General features: G+C 38.6%; 1 pseudogene across 3 annotated transcripts; it reads right to left on the reverse strand.

Annotated features, from left to right (window-relative positions):
• Positions 1 to 393: 393 nt before the first annotated feature.
• Positions 394 to 19,288, reverse strand: LOC309622159 (histone H2B.3 pseudogene; annotated as a pseudogene). Of its 3 annotated transcripts, none has more exons than XR_014249416.1 (2): positions 18,266 to 19,288; positions 394 to 1,420 (listed from the first exon to the last, which is right to left on the reverse strand). The product of XR_014249416.1 is annotated as a histone H2B.3 pseudogene (transcript). The 3 variants fall into 3 exon arrangements; XR_014249427.1 differs by lacking the exon at positions 394 to 1,420 and adding an exon at positions 4,554 to 5,997; XR_014249438.1 differs by lacking the exon at positions 394 to 1,420 and adding an exon at positions 8,002 to 10,576.
• Positions 19,289 to 22,298: the final 3,010 nt, after the last annotated feature.

Genomic DNA, 22,298 nt, shown 5'->3' on the forward strand with positions numbered 1-22,298 from the left:
ACCTAGAGATCATCATACTAAGTGAAGTAAGTCAAAGAAAAATACCATATGATATCACTTACATGTGGTATCTAAAATATGATACAAATGAACTTATTTACAAAACAAACAGACTCACAAACATAGAAAACACACTTATGGTTACCAAAGGGGAAAGGAGGGGGGAGGAGTAAATTAAGAGTTTGGGATTAGCAGACACAAACTACTATATATAGAACAGATAAACAACAAGGTCCTACAATATAGCACAGGGAACTATATTCAATATCTTGTAATAACCTGTAATGAAAAAGAATATGAAAAAGATTATATATATGTATAACTGAATCACTTTGCTGTACACCAGAAACTAATACAACGTTGTAAATCAACTATACTTCAATTAAAAAAAAGAAAACCTCCTTAATATCTCTTCTAATATGTCTGTTGAATTCTTATACATGTTCCTGCACTTAATTTGTTGTCATTACGGTACATAATGAATCTCTGGATATTTTGCCATACATTCATGAGAAAATGAGAGTGAAAAAGGTAAATAACTTTATCTTACAGACCCTGTGAAAGGTTGACCTAGAAAAATAAAAGAACTCACTCTTTAGTAAAGTGGTATAATGCGACATTATTGAACAAAACTCACTATTTCATTTTGAGCAAATTAGACCATAGATATATTAAAATGTAGTTGATAATATTTAGTTCTTTGTAAAAAAGATGTTGAAAAATTAGCAGGATGACACACTTTACAAAATAAAGTCGATCAAAGTTTGTTAGAATACAGTTCTTATTAAGAAAACTGAGGTGGCTCTGAAAAGATCCTTTGGTCTGCGATGCTCAGGTGGTCCGGAGGCAGCTCATTTGCCGGTGATGTACCGAAGTAGTGCCTTGGTGGCGCTGGTTATGGCGTGCTTGCCCCTCTTCCCAGGCAGCAGCAGGCGCACGGAGGTCTGCATGTCTCTGGAGGTGAGGGTGGAGCGCTTGCTGGAGCGGACCAGGCGCGCCGCCTCGTCGGCGATTCGCTCAAAGATGTACTTCACGAACGAATCCATGACGTTCACGGCCTCCTGCGAGAGGCTCAGGCCCTCCTGGACCCGCTGCAGCACCCTTCCGAAATAGGTGGCAAAGCTGTCGAAGCCGTCAGAGAGGCGGCGGCGGCTGCAGCGGCGGCGGCGGCTGCAGTGGCGACGGCGGCTGCAGCGGCGGCGGCGGCGGCTGCAGCGGCGACGGCGGCTGCAGCGGCGCTTCGGGTTCTTCGGCTCGGCTTCCTTGGTGCCCGGGCTTTCTTCAGACGTCTCAGACGAAGGCTCAAGCATGTCGGAATCGTCTTCCCCGCAGCTCAGAGGGAAGGACAGTGCGGCCGTCGAGGTCCCTTGGCCCGGTTTCTACTCCCTGCCTTCTATGACGTCACGGGCAATGCTCACATCTGATTGGATAAAATGCAAAGCAGGGAGGTCTGTCACTAAGGGACCCCATGTCACCTGTGATTGGATGGCCCCCTGCTTGGCCTCCAGTCAGCCAATCACAGTGGAAATCTGGTGACTTTAAACTTTCCGTGACCTCTACCAGAAAATCTTTGAACTATGCCCCATGTAGGCAAAGTTCACCTCAGCTGATTTATGCCTACTATTTATGCATGAGAACTCTGAAAAGATGTCACCCAAGTCACCTACACTGAAGAAAAATCAGTTTGAGCTTCCTGAGCGAGTCTGACCTCCCTAACTCAAGTCGTCGCCGCCATCAGAATGACTTTAGCCACTTGGCGGGCCATTTTACTCCCACATAGTATCTTGTCTTTCCATGGCTGAGCCTCCGTGGCTTGAGCCGGAAGTCTCTGACATGGTCTGCAGAGTGCTCCTCGAAATCATGGGACATAATTGACCATCCACTGCCTCCAATTATGATCAAAACCCCCAGTGAATTAGAAAACATTGAAATCTCAAAGCCACATTGTCCAAAGTTGGAACACAAACAGAAATGGGAATACTTTTAAAATTAGTAAAAATACTTAAACATTTCTCAAATATAAAATTTTCTTAACATTCCTTAGGTCCTCAAAATACCCCACATGCTTGAATTTGTGAACAAACGTTAAGAGTTGTTGATTGAAAACAATGATTAATTCTCTAAGAAAACACCATAGGAAGAATGGAAGGAATAAATGGGAAGTTCTTTAAAATAAAAGCGTATTTCTTGCAAGAATACATGACAATACAAAGGCATTTCTTTAATGTGTTTCCTTACCAATAAATTGCAGAATTGGAATCAAAAAATGACTTAAGAAGAATTGAAAAAGGGGGGGGGGGTGGTTCATCAATGTGGTTTCATCTGAAATGGTCAAGATTCCAAAGCTGTGTCCATTTGCACTTTTAAAGAACTGCTATTTCTACTGCTCATGAAATGTTTCCAATTATGAAAGCGGAAAGCTCATCTTTATTACCAGAAAATGTAATATGGTGATAAAACCAGTGAAGGAAGCTTGCCGTTCCTTATTTCTAAAGAATCCCATTTACCAATGAAAATACAAAAATCCCACTTGATGTGTTAGTAGTCAAATCCTTCCCTTACTTGTATACAAGGGACAAGAGACACATACAGTACAATCTCTGAATTCAAATCATTAACTTACAGTGATTAAAAACAAGCTAGCAAGCAAACAACAGGGAAGGAACCCCTCCAGTTTCCTCCACAATCTCCAAGTCTGAACCTCCCAAGAATGCTTTTATTTGTTTTTCCCTGGCCACTTTCCCACACTGGGCCAAAGGCTGTGGCTCACAAGCTTCCAGTCCATCACTGGCCGAACCAGTGAACAGGACGTGAGCTGCTCTCATTGGACACTCTTATCATCCAAGTGTTGCATAACTGCAGTATTTAGCTATGTCTTGTTTACTTGATTCTTCAAAGGAACTGTAATCATTATTGCAACTTTTGTGTACAGTCATTGTTTTACATTTACCTCTACTTGCTAATTTATTCTATTAACATTCCTACCTGCATCTCAGATCATCTGCTGTGATCTTTTTCCATCTTCCTAAATTACATTCTTTAGAAGTTCCTTTAACATGGTGTCAGTTGATGTAAACACGATAAGATTTCATTTTTCTCAAAAGTCTTTATTTCTCAGTTAAGCTCTAGAAGGAAGCCAGCACTGAGATGGGGTTAATTATGTGGGAATGTTAATCAGGATTACCATCTGAGGATGGGATGAGACATATATTTATACCCTCCCCTTGTTCAGACATTGGATGTGACCGTCTCAGGAAGTCCCTAACTTTGGGCAAATTAGCTCTCTGAAGCTGAGGAAATATCCGAAAGGGTCAATGGCTGAGGACTAGCACCTGACTGTACTCTCAGCAGCCGGTGGAGCAAGTCTACATTTGAGTGTGGTTTGGGGAGGTCCATCTTCATGTGTAGCATAGCTTCACTATTAAATGATCCCTTGGCTAGATATGCAACTCTAGGATGACAGTTACTTTCTCTCAGCACTTGCTTTTGGCTTCAATTTATTAAGACAAAGAGGTCTGCAGTCACACTATTTGGTATTCCTTTTTTAGGCACTGTGTCTTTTTGTCTGCTATTTTGATCTCTAGGGTTACCTTGAAGGTTTACTATGATTTGTCAGGTCTGCTTCCTGCATGGAGGAACTTATGGCTTCCCCTAACTCTGGGAATTACCAGCCATTTTCCTTTGAATAGTATTTTCCCAATATTCACCCAGTTTTATGCTTCTGGAATGCCTATGTGATACTTATCACCTACTTACTCCATTCCTTGAGTCTCTTTGCCTCACCTTTATCCTTTTTTTTTTCTTTACTTTCTGTGAAGTATTCTATATTATTTCTATTATTTTATCTGTCTTCTAGTTCACCAATCCTCTGTCCAGCTATATCTCATTGGTTATGTAAAATTTCTTGAATCTTTTGTTCATATAATGAATGTTTGCATTTTCACAAAGAATACATTACAAACTTGGAAGGAATAGAATCAGATTCATCTGAATGACTTAGAGTAGCATCTCCAGATATTAGGGAACGGGGAATAGGTTTTTTTCTTGAACTTTTTGATTTTGATATTTCTGTACCATTTTTGGCTTTTCTCTTACGTTTTCAATGAATTCTGTAACAAAGATAATGTTGAATAAGTTTGATTGGGATATGTTTGCTATATTAATACTATTTTCCAGGGTTGCTTATAATTTCTTATTGAAGTAGTAAACCTGTTTCCCTCAATTAGTCTTTTTTATTGAGATATAATGGACATAAAACATTAGTTTCATAATGATTCGATATATGTATATATTATGAAATGATCACCCCAATAATTCTAGTTAACAGCCACCACCACACACAGTTACACATTTTTTTTCTTGTGATAAGAACTTTTAAGGTCTACTTTCTTAGCAACGTTCAAATATACAATACAGTATTTAACTATAGCCACCATGCTGTATATTACATGTCTGCGAATTATTTAATTAAAATTGGAAGTTTGGACCTTACTTCAATCTTTACTGTTAACCATACCGTTAGATCATAATTGCCCCTTTTCTTCAATCACCTTCTGAAGTGAATGATCAGATGTACTCCTTTTATCTTCCAGTCTTCAACATCAAAACCCATTTTTCCTCTCTCTATCCTAGATTTCATATCTGTCATTCACCTTTGCACTCCCAGTCTTCACTGTCTATATGGTATATTTTAAATGGCATTTCACTAATCCTTCTATTCTATTTCTGAAATTTTAGGTGCAAAACACCCAAAGAGCTATAAAAATGTCCCAACAGATTCATTTTCTTAAAATAACTTCTCACATAATACAATATGTATGAGACTAGTATGCAAGATCAAGATTGGCAAAACATTTGTATGTCATACGGACAAACACTAGGATTTTGAAGCAGCGGTAGTGAGCATGATGGAAATAAAATGACTTACGCTGTGCATTCCAACTGGTTTACAGTTCTATCTTTGAAATGAGCATGGTTTCAAAAGAGGCTTTGGCTCCCAAAGTTTTGTCCCCTATGTGTATGACGATCTCAAGGCAGTATTCAGAGGGATTTACTTGTAGTTGATCTCCTGACAATTTTCCTGATCACCTTGGAAAGAAAATTCTTCTTTTTTCAAGTTCTTTAATGAGATTTTTCTAATATTCCCGAATAATTTTAACTAATGACCCTCATGAAGGGGGTCCAATTATCCTAAATCCTTACTCTAATTTCCCAAGGAGAACTCTGGAAGTATAATGGCTCATCAGAGATCTTCCACAATGGGCTGAAAAACAAACAAAGAAATTTGTACCCAGTCCTGGATCAGGCATTTCCTCCCTTCGTGCTGCACTACTTAGGAAAACAATTTCTAGTTTCTTGCCCTGCCCACAACCTTTCTCTTGAGTTCATACAGTTCTGCTAAAGCTACATAGATTTGTCTCTCCTGGAGGTTCCTGTCCCTCTTCTGATGGGTTCAAGGAAAGTTTTTTTTGTTTTTTTTTTCACACACACACACTGTATTTTATTTTTACAAGAGATAAATAGACTGACACCAAGCATTGTACATGGCTGACCACAACAAAAGCAACAATGATTGCAATTACCAAAGATGAAACACACTCATACTATGTCATAATATTGACATTCAGTCCAGTAATCCTCCACTGTAACAGCTGCTTTACTTTGCAGTGAAAACTGATTTGTATATTCTTTGCCTCTGAGTCCTTGTGGGATTTTTTTTTTTTAATTCAAACAGAAAGTCACAAAAATTATACTCATCCTCATCAGTTCACTCAGTCCCATGTAATTAATTTTTTTTTCATCTTGATCTTTTGTTAGCACTTTTATGAGTTCATCAGTTATTCATTAGAGTTCTGAAAATGTTTATTCATTCAGTTCAGCAGTACAGTCAGTTACCAGAAACCTGTACTTGTCAGAGTCTTTTCCATGAATTTCTTGAAGATGAAACCCTTTTATAGGAACATATTTGCAAAAGCATCAGAGTACACCCAGAACTGTCTGTAAATGACAAAAGACTTAAAAATGACCACGGTTAAAGATTTGATGAAAGTTCATAATAATGCAGTTGACAAGAAAATTAGTTATTTCTGAGATATACATTTTAAAGTAATAACTAGGATTATGACCTATAACATTATACCAGAACATATAAGGTTTTTAGAAATTTCATGTAATGTCTGAAACATTTATATTAACATATTTCCATACAAGTAACCCAATGAAAGTTTAGTATTCGTTGTTTTGTTTGTTTGTTTGTTTATACTGCAGGTTCTTATTAGTCATCAAGGAAAGTTTTGGTTTTTGCAGATTATCCAGCTTTTGCCTCTTTGTTTGGCTCAAAGTGATATTCTTAACAGAAGAACTTACAAATTATTTTAAAAGTACAAATACAGTCCTTTAAAATATTGAACTAATAATGGAGTTTAAAGAAAGTCATAAACAATTCCTAAGGGTTGAAATCACTGAGTATCTTCTCCCTTCACAGAAGTAAGAAGCTAAAAATAAAAAAATTAAACTAAGCAATGAATAGTCGGAGTGAAAAGAGGATGAATGAAGTCACCTTTTTTCTCTTAATGGGAAACTAAATGATCAATATGATGGAAGAGTCAGCACATGTGCCAATCTACAGCTCAGGTTTCATATCACATATACTTTGAATTGCGTCCTCTGAAATTCTTATATTGAAGTCCTAAACCCCAGTACCTCAAATGTAATCTTACTTGGAGTTAGGGTCATGAATGAGGCAATCAAATTAAAATCTGATATCCAGACCAGATTCTGGTAGAGTTCTTTGAAGCATGTACTCACTCGAAACATTCTCCTTTCTGTCAATCTGTGTGCCTGTATTTCTATGTCCAGGGGCCCAGGAGTAGGGGGATGGTATGTCTACAATGGTCAGAAACTTCATGCCACCAGAGGGAAAGGTTTGCCCTGGATTATAGGGATTCACTGCATGCAGGAGTTCACCCAGATAAGAGTGAGTCAAGTGGGAAAGTATTCCATAGTTTAACAACACTGTGGCCCAAGGAACCCAGGACCTTGTGCTACGGACATATCATGTGTGTGGCACCCAGCAGCATCTCAAAAAGCATGTGTTGTGTGGCACTATTTGTTAGATTTGTGAAAGCTGCTCATTCCCAGACATTTCTCGGATGGATTAAGCATGTCTGTTCCCCTTCCTCTTGACTCTGGCAGGCCTATAATTGCTTTGACCAATGGAGTATGAAAGAAGTGATGTTATGCCCATTACAGAGCTAATCTTTAAGAGGACACATAGCTTCTGCTTTGCTGTTTGAGAGTTCTGAGCCGACAAGTAAAAATCTGCCTATCCTGCTGGACAACCCCTTGGAGAGGTACCTCCATGGCACCAGTATGAGTGTTAGTTGTCTTTTACGTTGCAGAGTAGTTTAAAGGGTCAGTTACACTTCTGTTTTGGTCAATAAATGGAATAGAAAATGGGGGAACTTTCCATTCAAGACATGAAAAATAACTTGACAAAATTATTTATATACATTATTAAAAATGCTCACCTCTGTGTGAAAAGTGACAGAAATTAATACTTCATTGAGATCTTTAATAATTGTGGTTGCTTGAATGGCTGCACCCTTAATGAAAAACTGGACTTTTTCTAATGGAAAGGGAAGATGCCAGAAAAAAAGAATTCTACACCATGCCCTAGATTTGGGGTCAGGAAAAGTCTCCTTGAGAATTTGTAATCACAAAGGTGTCCTCCCGTAGCTTTGGGGTTCATGTTAACACTATCATTACGGTCCGAAGAATTCCCTGTTGTAAACTTTCTTCCATGGTTTGATCATCATGTTGTATTTACCAGTAATAAAAAATAGCATTTATCCTTTCATGATTGGAACTATTTTGTTAGCAGTAGAATTAGCCGCTCCTTGAAGCCCTCACAGGAAACACACTTGGAAACCTGACCATTAGGATCTTAGCTCATTGAAGACCTCCATTTCTTCAAGTCTTCCTAAGTCCTTCTCGGTTCAATGTCTGTAATTTATTTTTACATAAATACATTAAAGATATACTTTGCTTGAGTTACGTAGGTTTTTGAAAGGAATGTGTTTCTAATTTTTAAATATTTCCCTTTTACTGATTAGTTTCTTCTCACTCGGAAGGTTTCTAGGGAATTAGAAAAATAATTTCTTTCAACTAACACATATTTTTGCATCAATTCCAGTATGTGTGGTATTTGGGGTACCTAAGTAATGTTAAAAAAATTAAAATTTGCTAAATGTTAAATATTTTTAGTATTTATGTACAAGTATCCGATTTCTGTTTGTGGCCTGTCTTTGGAGAATGTGGTTTTACTGTTCTTTCTGATTCCCTGTAAGTTTGATAAGAATTGGAGGTAAGGGCTGGTCAGTTATGTCCTATGACTGATTTTGAGGAGCACTCTGCTGACCAAGTCAGAGAGTTCCTGCTCAAGCCACGGTGGCTCAGCCATGGAAAGAGAAAATTCTGTGTTGAGAAAAATGGCCCCCAAGTGGCCAGAGTCATTTTGATGGTGGCAAAGGTTTGAGTTATAGAGACTCTCTCAGGGAACTCAAACTGATTTTTCTTCAATGTAGGTGACTTGGGTGACATCTTTTCAAAGTTCTCATGCATAAATAGTAGGCATAAATCAGCTGAAGTGAACGGATGACCTTTTCCTCCATGGGGCATAGTTCAAAGATTTTTCTAGTGGAGGTCACGGAAAGTTTAAAGGTCACCAGATTTCCACTGGGATTGGTTAACGGGAGGCCAAGCAGGGTGGCATCCAATGACACGTGACATGGGGTGCCTTAGTGACAGGCCTCCCTGCCTTGCATTTTGTCCAGTCAGATATGGACGTTGCCTGTGACATCAGAGAACGCAGGGATTATAAACCCGGCCACTGGCCCTCAGCAGCCTCATTGTCCTTCCCTCTGAGCTGTGGGGAAGGTGGCTCCGACATGGCCGAGCCTTGCCGTGAGACTTCTTCTGAGGAAAGCCTGGGCACCAAAGAGCCCACAGAGGCCGAACCAAAGAGCCCAAAGCAGAAGACGCCAAGGCGTTGTCGCCGCTGCTGCCCAGACAGTTTCATCACCTGTTTCCCCAGGGTGCTGAAGCAGGGTTTCACGAGGGCCTGGACATCTTCGAGCCCATCGCCGAGGAGGCTGCACCCCTGGCCAGCTCCACCAAGCGCTCCACCATCACCTTCAGAGAGATCCAGACCTCCGTGCCCCTGCTGCTGCCCAGGGAGATTGGCAAGCACGCCATGTCCTAGGCCACCAAGGCAGTCATCAGGTACACCATCCTCAAATGAGCTGCTTCAGAACCACCTGAGCCTCGCAAACCAAAGGGTCTTTTCAGAGCCACTCACTTGTCAGGAAAAGACCTGTAGCACTGAAGAGTCAGATTGACTCTAGTTTTTCGACCTGTGCCATACTACTGCCCATCACTAAAACATTTTGAAGTTGAAGTAAACATCAAACATTATCAGATCTACTTGAATATATGTCTGTAGTGCAGTTTGTTCCAACAAAAATTGTGACTATTCCTTAACCATACTGCATTTCATAACTTACCTGAACAGTCATTTTAGTTCTAGGTCAGCCTTTATAGAGTTCCTTAAGGTCTAAATTATTTTTGTATTAATTTTATTTTGCATTTTAATTCTCATTCCCTGGGAGGATGTTGTGGAATTTACTAGAGATACTTTATGTGTGATATAGCCAGAGATAAAGTGAGGAAGCAAATAAGCCCACCAATACATCCCTCTTCAACCTTTTTCCACATGTCCCATAATATTAAGTCATTTAAATGCACACATGAGTACTCAAACATATTACAAAATAGCTACCTGAAACTTCCAAGAAACAATTCACTTTTTTAAGTCACTGGTTTCTGAAATTACTACTGGAATTCATTCAGATTCATACAATTTATTGTTTCCCAATCGAGAATTTTTTGATTTTTAGAACCTTCAGGACCTTGCAGGAACCTTCAGACCTTCAGGACCTGCAATTTTGCATCACTGGATGATGAGAGTATCCAGTGAGAGGAGCTCAGGCCCCACCCTCCACTGATGCAGCCGAGGAGGGACTGGCAGCCCGTGAGCCACAGCTATTGGTCCAAAGAGTGGTGGAGTGACCAGGCCTGAACCAATAACAGCCTTCCTGTGATACTCAACCCCGAGATAGAGTAGGAAGGAGGTGTGATAGCTTCCCTGTTGTTTCTCTGTTCAAGTACTTGCTTTGCACCATGGTGATTTAAGTACAGGCATCCAGATTTGGTAGTGGGACATGTCTCTATCTCCTTGCATCAAAATAAGAGGAGGATGTTCAGCAGTTAAGAGAAGTAAGATGACTCCTTCTCCTACCTCAAGTCATTTGAGTGTTAATGCTCATGATAATATTTATTTAATTTAACATCTGTTGTGTTCTCTTCTTGGTGCATTGACTTTTTTAGATTTGGTTTTTCTATAGGTATATTGCTGAATTTCAAGATAGTTAATAATGTTCCAATTCTTTTTCTTTGAATTGACCTCCAGTTTCCTCCATCAGTCAAGAGAGAACACACAGCCAGTCATGATGACCACCTACAGAGATGGGAAAGAACGCCATGCTTTTAAGAAGTTACATTGCTAGTGTCAGAAGAAAGGTAACAAAACAATTTTTATGGTTGAGCAGACATTCCCATCTTTAAGGAGATCTAGTAAATGTGAAATGCATATGTACACTACACATTAGGGAGGGAAGGTGGAGGCCCAGATGGACACAGTGAGAGAATTTTGTCTTGAAATTTTCTTGTCCTGCTTTAAAATATAAATTTGGTTTCATCATATGATAACTTTCCTAGATTTACTGCGCAGCTAACTCAGTTTTCCTAAATGCTGTATAAGCTTTTAAAAATATTCCATAATAATAATAAGCTAAAATCTTGATAAGGAGGATTATTTGTCCTAATTCCTGATCTATTGCTATCAAAGAGAGCTCTGGAAGTAAAACTGACCCTGGCATGCATGCAATTCTCAATGAAGCTCTTTCTAGTTTCCTGACCTGCCCTCATCTTTCTCTACAGCAAGTGGTTCTCTGTCAAATGCAGAATTCTACATGTGGGGTCTCTTCTGTGAGAGTCTTATCTCTCTTTTGATGAGTCCATGAAATTTTTGTAGTTTATTCAGCTTTAGTCTCATTGTTTGGCTAAGGGTGATATCCTTCCAAGGTTTTTACATCCAAATCAATTGTTATTTTTACCTATCATATATGTTCAAATAAAACTCTTAACACTGGTGATAAAATACTGAACTTTAAAGCAAATTATAAAACATTTCAAAGGACTGAATCCCACAATATGTTCCTGCTTCACAAAGTATGAAGCTAGAAATCAATGTTTTTAAAAGAAACAATTAGAAAATCATCAACTTTGTCAAAAATCAGCAATATATTTTTAGAAAAATTATACAAGAGGCACTGTGCCAAGAAAAACACAATGATAATATTAATATATTAACATTCACTTGAATATTACCATTCAAATTCTAGAAGAAAAAGAAAAATCTTTATTTGCTGACCATCATCTTCTTATTCGATGCAATTGTCCAGAGACACGGGGCACTATGTGCTCTGGATTTATATCCTTAAATCACCAAGATGAAAAACAAGTAAAGTAACAAGACCAGCTGACAGAGAATCCTACACTTTCAGCCTCAATTTTCTGGCTGAATATCACAGGACGGCTGTGATTGGTTCAGGCCTGGTCAGTCCACCACTCTTTGGACCAATAGCTGTGGCTCACTGGCTGCCAGTACCTCAGTGGCTGCATAAGGGTGGGGCCTGAGCTGCTCTCACTAGATACTCTCATCATCCAGTGATGCAAAATTGCAGGTCCTGAAGGTCTGTGTTCTAAAAATCAAAAAAATTCTGGATTGGGAAAGAATAAATTGTATGAATTAAGAAATAAGGAAACAATCCCATTTACGATTGCAGCAAAAAACACTGAAATACCCAGGAATAAACCTATCTAAGGAGGTAAAAGACATATACTCGGAAAAGTATAAGACACTGATGAAAGAAAGTGAAGACAGGAGAGAGTGATCAAGATGGTGGAGTAGTAGGATGTGAAAGTCACTCCTCCCACAAGTACACCAAAAATACATCTACTTGTGGAATGACTCTCACAGAATATCTACTGAACACTGGCAGAAGACCTCAAGCTTCTGAAAGTTCAAGAAAATCTCCACATAAATGGGTAGGACAAAAGAAGAAAAGAAAGGAATCAGGACGGAACCTGTGCCCCGGGAGGGACCTGTGAAAGAGGAAAGGTTCCTATACCATGGGAAGTCCCCTCACCAGCGAGGAGATCGGCTGGGACTAATGGGAAGCTTGGAGGTTCGGAGCAGAGCACAGCAACTGGTTTGTGGCAGCCAGAACAGAGAGAGAACTGCACAGATGGTCAATGCCACAACCCTGCACTTGCCTGCCTGAGATGTGCATCCACCAGTGTGGGCAGGAGCTGGGTGCAAAAACTTGGGCTTTGGAGATCAGACCCGGGGAGATGACTGGGGTTGGCTGTGCAGAAACAGTCTGAAGGGGCTGGAGTCTGCTGCAACCGCTGCTGAGCGTGTACCTAGAGGAAACCCGGGCTCACCTTAGAGGCCAGGCACCATTGTCTGGGGGGTGTGCGAGGAGAGGGAAAGGACCCACCTTTGCAGCTTTTTCCCCTGCGTGTGCTCTCAGGTGACAGAACACCACCTACAGAAGCTCCAGGAGCAGTTGTGAGCCACCTCCTCTACCATTGCAGGCTCCGGGGGCACACATGAGCAGCCACCACTGCCAAGAGCCCCAGGATCTGGCACCAGCTGCCGTATCTGCCCACCCCGTATCAAGGGGATAATGGCCAGCACATGCTGAGGAAAGAGGCAGCAGGCATCCATGCTAAAAACATCCCTCGCAACATAAATATCAAACCCACACCAGCTACACAGGGATGCTCCCACATATAAATAGCCCTCCAAGAACACAGAAGAAAACTGTTTCCCCTAAACTCATAGGGTAAGAGAAATATAAGTAAAATGAAGAAGCAGAACCACTCCCAGTTAAAAGACCAAGAGAATTTTCCTGAAAGAACAAACAATGCAACAGACCTCTTCAGTTTAATAGATACAGATTTCAAATAGGAGATAATGAAAATACTAAAGGAATTAAGAAAGGCTATTGACAGAAATGCAGAGTACTATCAAAAGGAGCTAGAAACTATAAGGGGGAGCCAAGAAAAATTTGAAAACTCATTTGCTGAGGTGAAAGCTGAGCTAAAGGCAATGAATAGCAGAATGAATAATGCAGAGGAACAAATAAGTCATCTGGAAGACAGAAGAATGGAAATCACAAAATCAGAACAGCAGACAGAAAGCCAAATGAAAAAAGAAATGAAAGCAATATCAGAGATCTATGGGCTCACATAAAGCGTGCCAATCTACACATAATAGGGATTCCACATGGGAACGAAAGAGAAAAGGGGATCGAAAACGTATTTCAAGATATTATGGCTGAAAACTTCCCAAAACTAAAGAAGGAAACAGAAATCCAGGTACAGGAAGCACAGAGGGTTCCAAACAAGATGAACTCAAAAGGACCTACACCAAGACATATTATAATTAAATGGCAAAATTTAAAGATAAAGAGAGGATTCTAAAAGCAGCAAGAAAAAAACGAAGAGTTAATTACAAGGGTACCCCCATAAGGCTATAAGTTGATTTCTCTACAGAAAAGTTGCAGGCCAGAAGGGAGTGGCAAGATATATTCAAAATCCTAAAAGGGAAAAATCTGCAACCTAGGATACTCTACCCATCAGGATAATCATATAGAATAGAAGGAAAGATTTCTCAGACAAGCAAAATCTAAAAGAATACAGCAATCCTAAATCTATTCTAAAAGAAATATTAAAAGGTCTTCTCTACACAGAAAAGAAGCAAGAATCTATAGGAAAGAGAAAATCACAATTGGAAAATAAACCACTTAAATAAGCCCATACACAGATTTTAAAAAATCAAAACACTTTTGGGAAAAGGATGATAACCACAATGAACAACAAAAGGATAAACAAGAAGATGCAAAAGAGGACATCAAAATCATAAAAGTTTGGGGACAAAAGTAAGAAAATGTAGAGTTTTTTCTTTTATTAGAATGTGTTTGAGCCTATATGACTCTCACTCTAAAGCAAGTAGATATAGGAAGGGGGTTAGACTCGAAAAACAGGGTAACCACAAATCAAAAACTTCCAATAGATTCACTAAAACCAAAAAGAAAAAAACACAAGCATAAAATAAAAGGAAATTATCAAACTACAAAAAGACAAAGAAAGGAACAGAGAAGAAGCACAGAATCAACTGGAAAGCAAGGTTTAAAATAGCAATAAATTCATATATATATATATATCAATAATTACCTTAAATGTCAATGGACTAAATGTTCCAGTCAACAGATATAGAGTGGCAGACTGGATTAAAAAAAAACAAAACAAACAAGAGCCTATAATATACTGCCTACAAGAGACCCACTTCAGGGTAAAGGACACACATAGATTGAAAGTGAGGGGATCGAGAACGATATTTCATGCAAATGGAAATGACAAGAAAGTGGGGGGTGCATAGTCATGTCAGACAAAATAGACTTTAAAACAAAGGCCATAAAGAAAGATAAAGAGGGACACTATATAATGGTGAAAGGATCAATACATGAGGAGGATTTTACACTCGTCAACATATATGCACCGAATATAGGAACACCTGAATACAGAAAACAACTACTAACAGACATAAAGGGAGAAATCAACAGGAATACAATAAGAGAAGGAGAATTTAACACCCTTCTCACAGCAATGGAGAGATCTTCTATACAGAAAATCCATAAGGCAAGAGAGATCCTAAATGATACAATAGAACAGTTAAACTTAATTGATATTTTCAGGACATTACATTAAAAAAACCAGAATGAACATTCTTGTCAAGTGCACATGGAACATTCTCTAGGACTGACCACATGCTAGGGCACAAAACAAAACCTCAAAAATTTAAGAGTATAGAAATTATTTCAAGCATCTTCTCTGACCACAAGGACAGGAAACTAGAAATCAAACACGGGAAAAGAAATGAGGAAAAAGACGACTACATGGAGCCTAAACAACATGCTACTAAAAAACTGTGGGTCAACAAGGAAATCAAAGAAGGAATTAAAGGAATTAAAAAATACCTTGAGACAAATGACAATGAAAACACAACCATACAAAATCTATGGGATGCAGCAAAAGCAGGTCTGAGAGGGAATTTCATAGCAATACAGGCCTTCCTCAGAAAACAAGAAAAATCTCAAATAGACAACTTAACTAACCACTTTAAAAAATTAGAAAAAGAAGAATAAATAAAACCTAAAGTCAGCAGAAGGAAGGAAATAATAAAGATCACAGAGGAAATAAATAAAACAGGTATTAAAAAAATAGGAAAAAAAACAATAAAACCAAGAGCTCGTTCTTGGAAAAGGTAAACAAAATTGACAAACCTCTGGCCAGGCTCACCAAGAAGAAAAGAGAGAGAACCCAAACAAACAAAATAAGAAATGAAAAAGGAGACATAACAACTGATACAGCAGAAATACAAAAAACATAAGGGAATACCGTGAACAATTATATGCCAACAAATTTGACAACCTAGAAGAAATGGACAAGTTTCTAGAAACATACAGCCCACCAAAACTGAATTACTAAGAAACAGATAATTTGAACAGACTGATCACTAGAAGTGGAATAGAATCTGTAAAAAAAAAAAAAAACAAATCACCCTGATACCAAAACCAGACAAAGACATCACCAAAAAAGAAAATTACAGGTCAACATCTTTGATGAATATAGATGAAAAAATTATCAACAAAATATTAACAAACTGAATCCAACAACACACACACAAAAGATCATACACCACAACCTAGTGGGATTCATCCCAAGTTCACAAGGATGGTTCAACATACACAAATCAATCAATGTGATACACCACATCAACAAAAGAAAAGACAAATACCACATGATCATCTAAATAGATGCAGAAAAAGCATTTGAAAAATTCAACATCCATTCATGAAAAAAACTCTTACCAAAGTGGGTATAAAGGGATCATATCTCAACATAATAAAAGCCATTCGTTTATGATAAACCCACAGCCAATATAACACTCAACAGGGAAAAGCTGAAAGCCTTCCAGCTAAAATCTGGAACAAGGCAAGGATGCCCACTCTCACCTCTTCTATTCAGCATAGTATTGGAAGTGCTAGCCACAGCAATCAGAGAAGAAAAAGAAATAAAAAGTATCCAAACTGGAAGTGAAGAAGTAAAATTGTCATTATATGCAGGCGACATGATACTATATAGAGAAAACCCTAAAGACTCCACACAAAAACTACTAGAGCTGATAAACGAAGTCAGCAAGGTAGCAGGATGCAAGATTAACATACAGAAATTGACTGCATTTCTTTACACTAACAATGAAATATCAGAAAGGGAATGTAAAAAAAAAAATACCTTTTAAAATTGCACCCCCAAAAATAAAATACTCAGGAATAAACCTGAGCAAGGAGGTGAAAGACTTATACACTGAGAACTATAAAACATTAATAAAGGAAATTGAAAATAATTAAAAATATGCAAAGATATCCCATGCTCTTGGAGTGGAAGAATCAATATTGTAAAAATGGCCATACTACCCAAAGCAATCTACAGATTTAATGCGATCCCAATCAAATTACCCATGACATATTTCACAGTACTAGCACAAATAAACCTAAAATTTATATGGAACCATAAAAGACCCAGAACTGCCAAAGAAATCCTGAAGAAAAAGAACAAAGCAGGTGGCACAACCCTCCCAGACCTCAGACAATACTACAAAGCTACAGTAATCAAAATGGCATGGTTTTGGCACAAAAAAACATATATGGATCAATGGAAGAGAATAGAGAGCCCAGAAATAAACCCACACACCTACAGTCAATTAAACTTCAACAAACGAGGCAAAAGTATACAATGGGAAAAAGACAGGCTCTTCTGCAAGTGGTGTTGGGAAAGTTGGACAGCTGCATGTAAATCAATGAAGTTACAACACACGCTCACACCATACAGAAAAATAAACTCAAAATGGCTTAAAGACTTAAACAGAAGACATGACACCATAAAATTTCTACAAGAGATCATAGGCAAAACATTCTCTGACATAAATCACACAAATGTTTTCTTAGGTCAGCCTCCCTAGGCAATAGAAATTAAATAAAAAATAAACAAATGGGACCTAATGAAACCTACAAGCTTTTGCACAGCAAAGGAAACCATAAACAACATGAAAAGACAACTTATGGAATGGGAGAAATTTTTGCAAGTGACCTACAAGGGCTTAATTTCCAAAATATACAAACAGCTCATACAAATCAACACCACCACCAAAAACACAAATCAAACAATGGGCAGAAGACTTAAATAGACATTTCTCCAAAGAAGAAATACAGATGGTCAATAGGCACGTGAAAAGATGCTCAACATTGCTAATTATTAGAAAATGCAAATCAAAACTACAATGAGGTACCACCTCACACGGGTGAGAATGGCCATCATCAAAAAGTCTACACACAATAAATGCTGGAGAGGTTGTGGAGAAGAGGGAACCTGGAAATTCCCTGGCAGTCCAGTGATTAGGACTCTGTGCTTTCACTGCTGAGGATGTGGGTTCAATGCCTGGTAGGGGAACTAAGACCCCACAGGCCACGTGGCGTGGCCAAAAAAAAAAAGAAATTTTAAAAGGAGAAAACGGAACCCTCCTGCACTGTTGGTGGGAATGTAAGTTTGTACATACATTGTGGAGAACAGTATGGAGATTCCTAAAAAACTAAAAATAGATCTATCATATGATCCAGCAAACCCACACCTGAGCATATATCCAGAAAAAACTCTAATTCAAAAAGATACATGCACACCAATGTTCATAGCAGCACTATTTACAGTGGCCAAGACATGGAATCAACCTAAATGTCCATCAACAGATGAATGGATAAAGAAGATGTGGTACATATATACAATGGAATATGACTCAGCCATAAAAAGAATGAAATAAGGCCTTTTGCAACAATATGGATAGACCTAGAGATTATCATACTAAGTGACATAAGTCAGACAAAGACAATGTAATATGATATCATCTATATGTAGAATCTAAAACTACATGAAGGGAAAAACAACAAGTGAGCTATCACACCTCTTTCCAACTTGATCTCCGGGCTGAGTATCACAGGAAGGCTGTTATTAGTTCAGCTCTGGACGCCCCACCACACTCTGGGCCAACTGCTTTGGCTCGCGGGCTGCCAGCCCCTCATGGGCTGCTGCTCTGGAGATGCTGCTTACACCTTCTGTCAGTGGATGATCCCTTCATCCGTGCACAACTGCAGTTCAGTCGAGATTTTTGGATGAAAACCGAAAAGGGAAAGACTGCAAAAAGTAAAAATAAAAAAAAGAGATTCGGAGAAATATGAATGAGGTACAAAGAAATTTCACAAGTTATGGTGCTTGACTCTAGAAAATTAGTTTTCTCTCAGTTTACACTGCTCTGGGGTCCTATTTTATGTATTTAACTGAATTAGGATTTGAGATATGTTGAAGGAGAATAAACGGGTAGGTGTGTTTTTTATATCTGTTACTGCATTTTATCGGCTACTATATCCCACATAAGAATCTCTGGATGATACTGCTATATACAGGTGGAAGCAATGGCAATATCACAGTCCTCACACCGAGAACACAAATGAAAAATGGTTACTCATAAAATGATTAAAAATAATTCATCGTTAACAAATTTAAATTTCTTTTATTTAGCATGATTTGGTTTCCTAAAATACCCCGCATGGAGGATAAATATAAGAGAGGTTGGTTGGGGGAAGAAAAAAAAAAACACTCAACAATGTCCCTATTCTTTAAGAAACCACCAGAGGAGAGAAAAGGAATCAATTGGAAATACTTAAAAATTAAGATCAAATTACTTTCAAGAGCCTAAGATAATACAATCAAAAGCGTATTTAAATGTATTCATGGAGAAATGAGTTACAGAAATTGAACCAAAAAGGGACTTTAGAAGAATTGAAGAAATGTGGGTCATCAGTGTGGTTTCCTCCCCAAATGACTAGGCTTCCAATAGTGTTTCCTCTTGGACTTTTAAGGGACAGCTAATCCTACCGCTAAGAAAATGGTTTCAATCATGAAGGGGAAAAAGCTAATATTTATTACTAGAAAATGGAATGGAATGATACAACCAGTGAAAATAGCTTACTATTTCAAATTTCTGAAGAGTTCATTTTACAAATGAGGGTATAAAAAATCTTACTTGAAATACTCGTAATGAATTTCTTGCCATATTTTTGATGCAAGGGCCAAAAACATATCCGGTACAGTCTCTGAATGCATATCATTAAATCACCGTGATTAAACATCAGCCAGCAAAGGAACCACAGTGAATGAAACGTTCTAATATACTCCATAATCTCTAAAGGCCGCATCTCCCAAGAAGGCCCTTATTGGTTTACACTGTGTCACAGTTTAATATTTTGGCCCATTGTCAATTAATCACATCCCTTTCCCCCCTCAATGTCAAAAGCTGCACGTGCCGGGAAGAGTCTTTTTGCTTCAAGCCCAGGACAACTCTTCACACTTTGAGTTGATGGCCATGCCTCAGGAGTTGCAGGCTTTTCATTGGCTGAGCCGATCCAGAGTGGTGCTTCGGCTGCTCTGATTGGATGCTTCCAGCATCCCCCCCAAGATGCCAAGGTACATGTCAAGAAAGTTTCTGTTTTCAAAAACAGGAGAATTCACTCTTGGGTTTAGAAACCACCTAAGATTAATCTGAACCAGTCAGATTAGTAACTTTAGTTTCTTCCACCTTGGATATGTATTTTTTCTTGGACATTTTGCTTTAATTATTCCTTTGCTGTTTTGGGGTCCTCGATTGTGCTTTGAAATGATTTCCCTGACACTAGTCATGTTGAAAACGTTTGAATGGGGTATGTTTGTCCTTACAACACTATTTTCTCAGAGTTGATGCTTATCATTTTTTATTTACGCAGTAAAGTTCTTTCCCTTAATTTATCATTTCAGTAAAGCACACTATTAGATCATGATTGCACACTAGGTGCCCTTTCTCCTTTATCACCTTCTGTGTATATATATATATATATATATATATATACACCACAACTTCTCTATCCATTCATATGTTGATGGATATTTGGGTGCTTCCATGTATTGGCTATTGTAAATAATGTTGCTATGGTCATTGGGGTACATGTATCTTTTTGCTTAGTGCTTTTATTTTTTCCAGATATATACCCAGGAGTGAAATTGCTGGCTCATAAGGCAGTTTTATTTTTAGTTTTTTAAGGAACCTCCATAGTATTTTCTATAATGGCTGCACCAGTTTACTTTCTCACCAACAGTGCAGAGAGGAGTTATTCTGAATCTATAGGAAATCCACTATGCCTGATGGTCAGTTAAAACATGGTCCCCAATCCCCAGGCCACAGACCAGCACTGGCCCATGGCCTGTTAGGAACTGGGCCTCAGAACTGGCGGTGAGTGTTGGGCGAGAGAGCGAAGCTTCATCTGTATTTACATCCACTCCCTATCACTTGCATTAAGGCCTGAGCTCCGCCTCCTGTCAGTTCAGGGGCGGCGTTAGATTCTCATAGGAGCGCGAACCTACTGTGAACTGCACATGGGAGTGATCTAGGTTCCGTGCTCCTTATGAGAATCTAATGCTTGATGATCTGATGTGGAGCTGAGACGGTGATACTAGTGCTGGGGAGTGGCTGCAAATTCAGATTATCATTAGCAGAGAGGTCTGACTGCACAGAGACCATAATAAATCAACTGCTTGCAGACTTATATCAAAACCCTAACAGTGAGTGGCAAGTGAAAACAAGTTCAGGGCTCCCACTGATTCTGCATTATGGTGAGTTGTATAATTTTTTCATTATATATTACAATGTAATAATAATAGAAATAAAGTGTACAATAAATGTAATGCCCTTGTATCATCCCGAAACCATCCCCCCAGCCGGTTCATGGAAAAAATTGTCTTCCACAAAACTGGTCCCTGGTGCCAAAAAGGTTGGGGACTGCTGAGTTAAAATGTATTTCTAAAAGGAAAATAGGCAAGTTGAACAAATTAGTATGGTATTTTCAAAATTGGTTTCTAAGACATCTGTATTATGGTATAGGTTATAAAATTGCAAATAATAAAATAGCTTTTTGGTGCCTATCTGTTGGGAAGGGAGGTTAAATAACATAGTTGCTGGCATTCAGAAAAATCCCTCTTATATGATTGGAAAAATGGCAAACAAGGATGAGACACATATGTATGCATAAGGGTAAGTAGAGGTTGTTAATATCAATCCTTCTTCTGCTACCCTGAAGTCACTAGGCCTAGGCCATGAGGCTTATTACCTAGATAAGGGAAGAGTTGCATCAAAGATCATGGATTAGGAAAAAAGAAGATATGACATCAAGAAACTCTCACCTGACAAGAAGAGAAAGTAGAAAGCTATTCGGCTTCTAGGAAATTATGTACAACTTAACCTAACATCTCCATAACAATGAGCACACCTAGTGCCCAGATCTTGATTTCTAAAACCATTTTCCAATGAAAGGACCCAGGACTCCTTAGATAAAGAGTTGATTCTAGAATTGGAACAGAAAATATACAAGATGATCCTAGAGTATCTTGTAGTGCCAGCAAGTAATAAGGTGCTCAAAAAATCCCACAAAATTTAGAATATGTCAACGGGATACAGGAGTCAATTGAAAGAGTTCCCAATGGCCAGAGCTAGAGTAATTTGAGCAAGAAAATAAAGAAAGTAGTATTGGATTATAACTCAAAGTATAAAATAAATATCCAGGAGTCCATACTACTATAAATAAATAATGAAAATAAATAATTGGGAAGAAGGGGTAAATCTCCCATGTGGAGGAATCCAGATATTTTAGATACTCTTCCCTCAAAGAAGTGAAGCATATCTCCCTTTGACTTAAGTATGGGATATGCATAGTGACTTCCTTCCAAATTGTACAGTATGGAAAGAGGGTAAAAAGTATAACTTTACAGTGAAGAAACCCGACACATAATAACTCAGCCAGGTGATCAAGGTTAACATCAACAGGAGTAAGTCGTGATACTATACACCTTTAATATGTTGTGATGAAAATGGCACTTTACCTCTGTGGTCTTCTTCCCCAAAACACATAACC

This window comes from Balaenoptera borealis, assembly GCF_965194805.1.
Source record: "Balaenoptera borealis genome assembly, contig: HAP1_SCAFFOLD_1674, whole genome shotgun sequence".
NCBI classification, from domain to species: domain Eukaryota; kingdom Metazoa; phylum Chordata; class Mammalia; order Artiodactyla; family Balaenopteridae; genus Balaenoptera; species Balaenoptera borealis.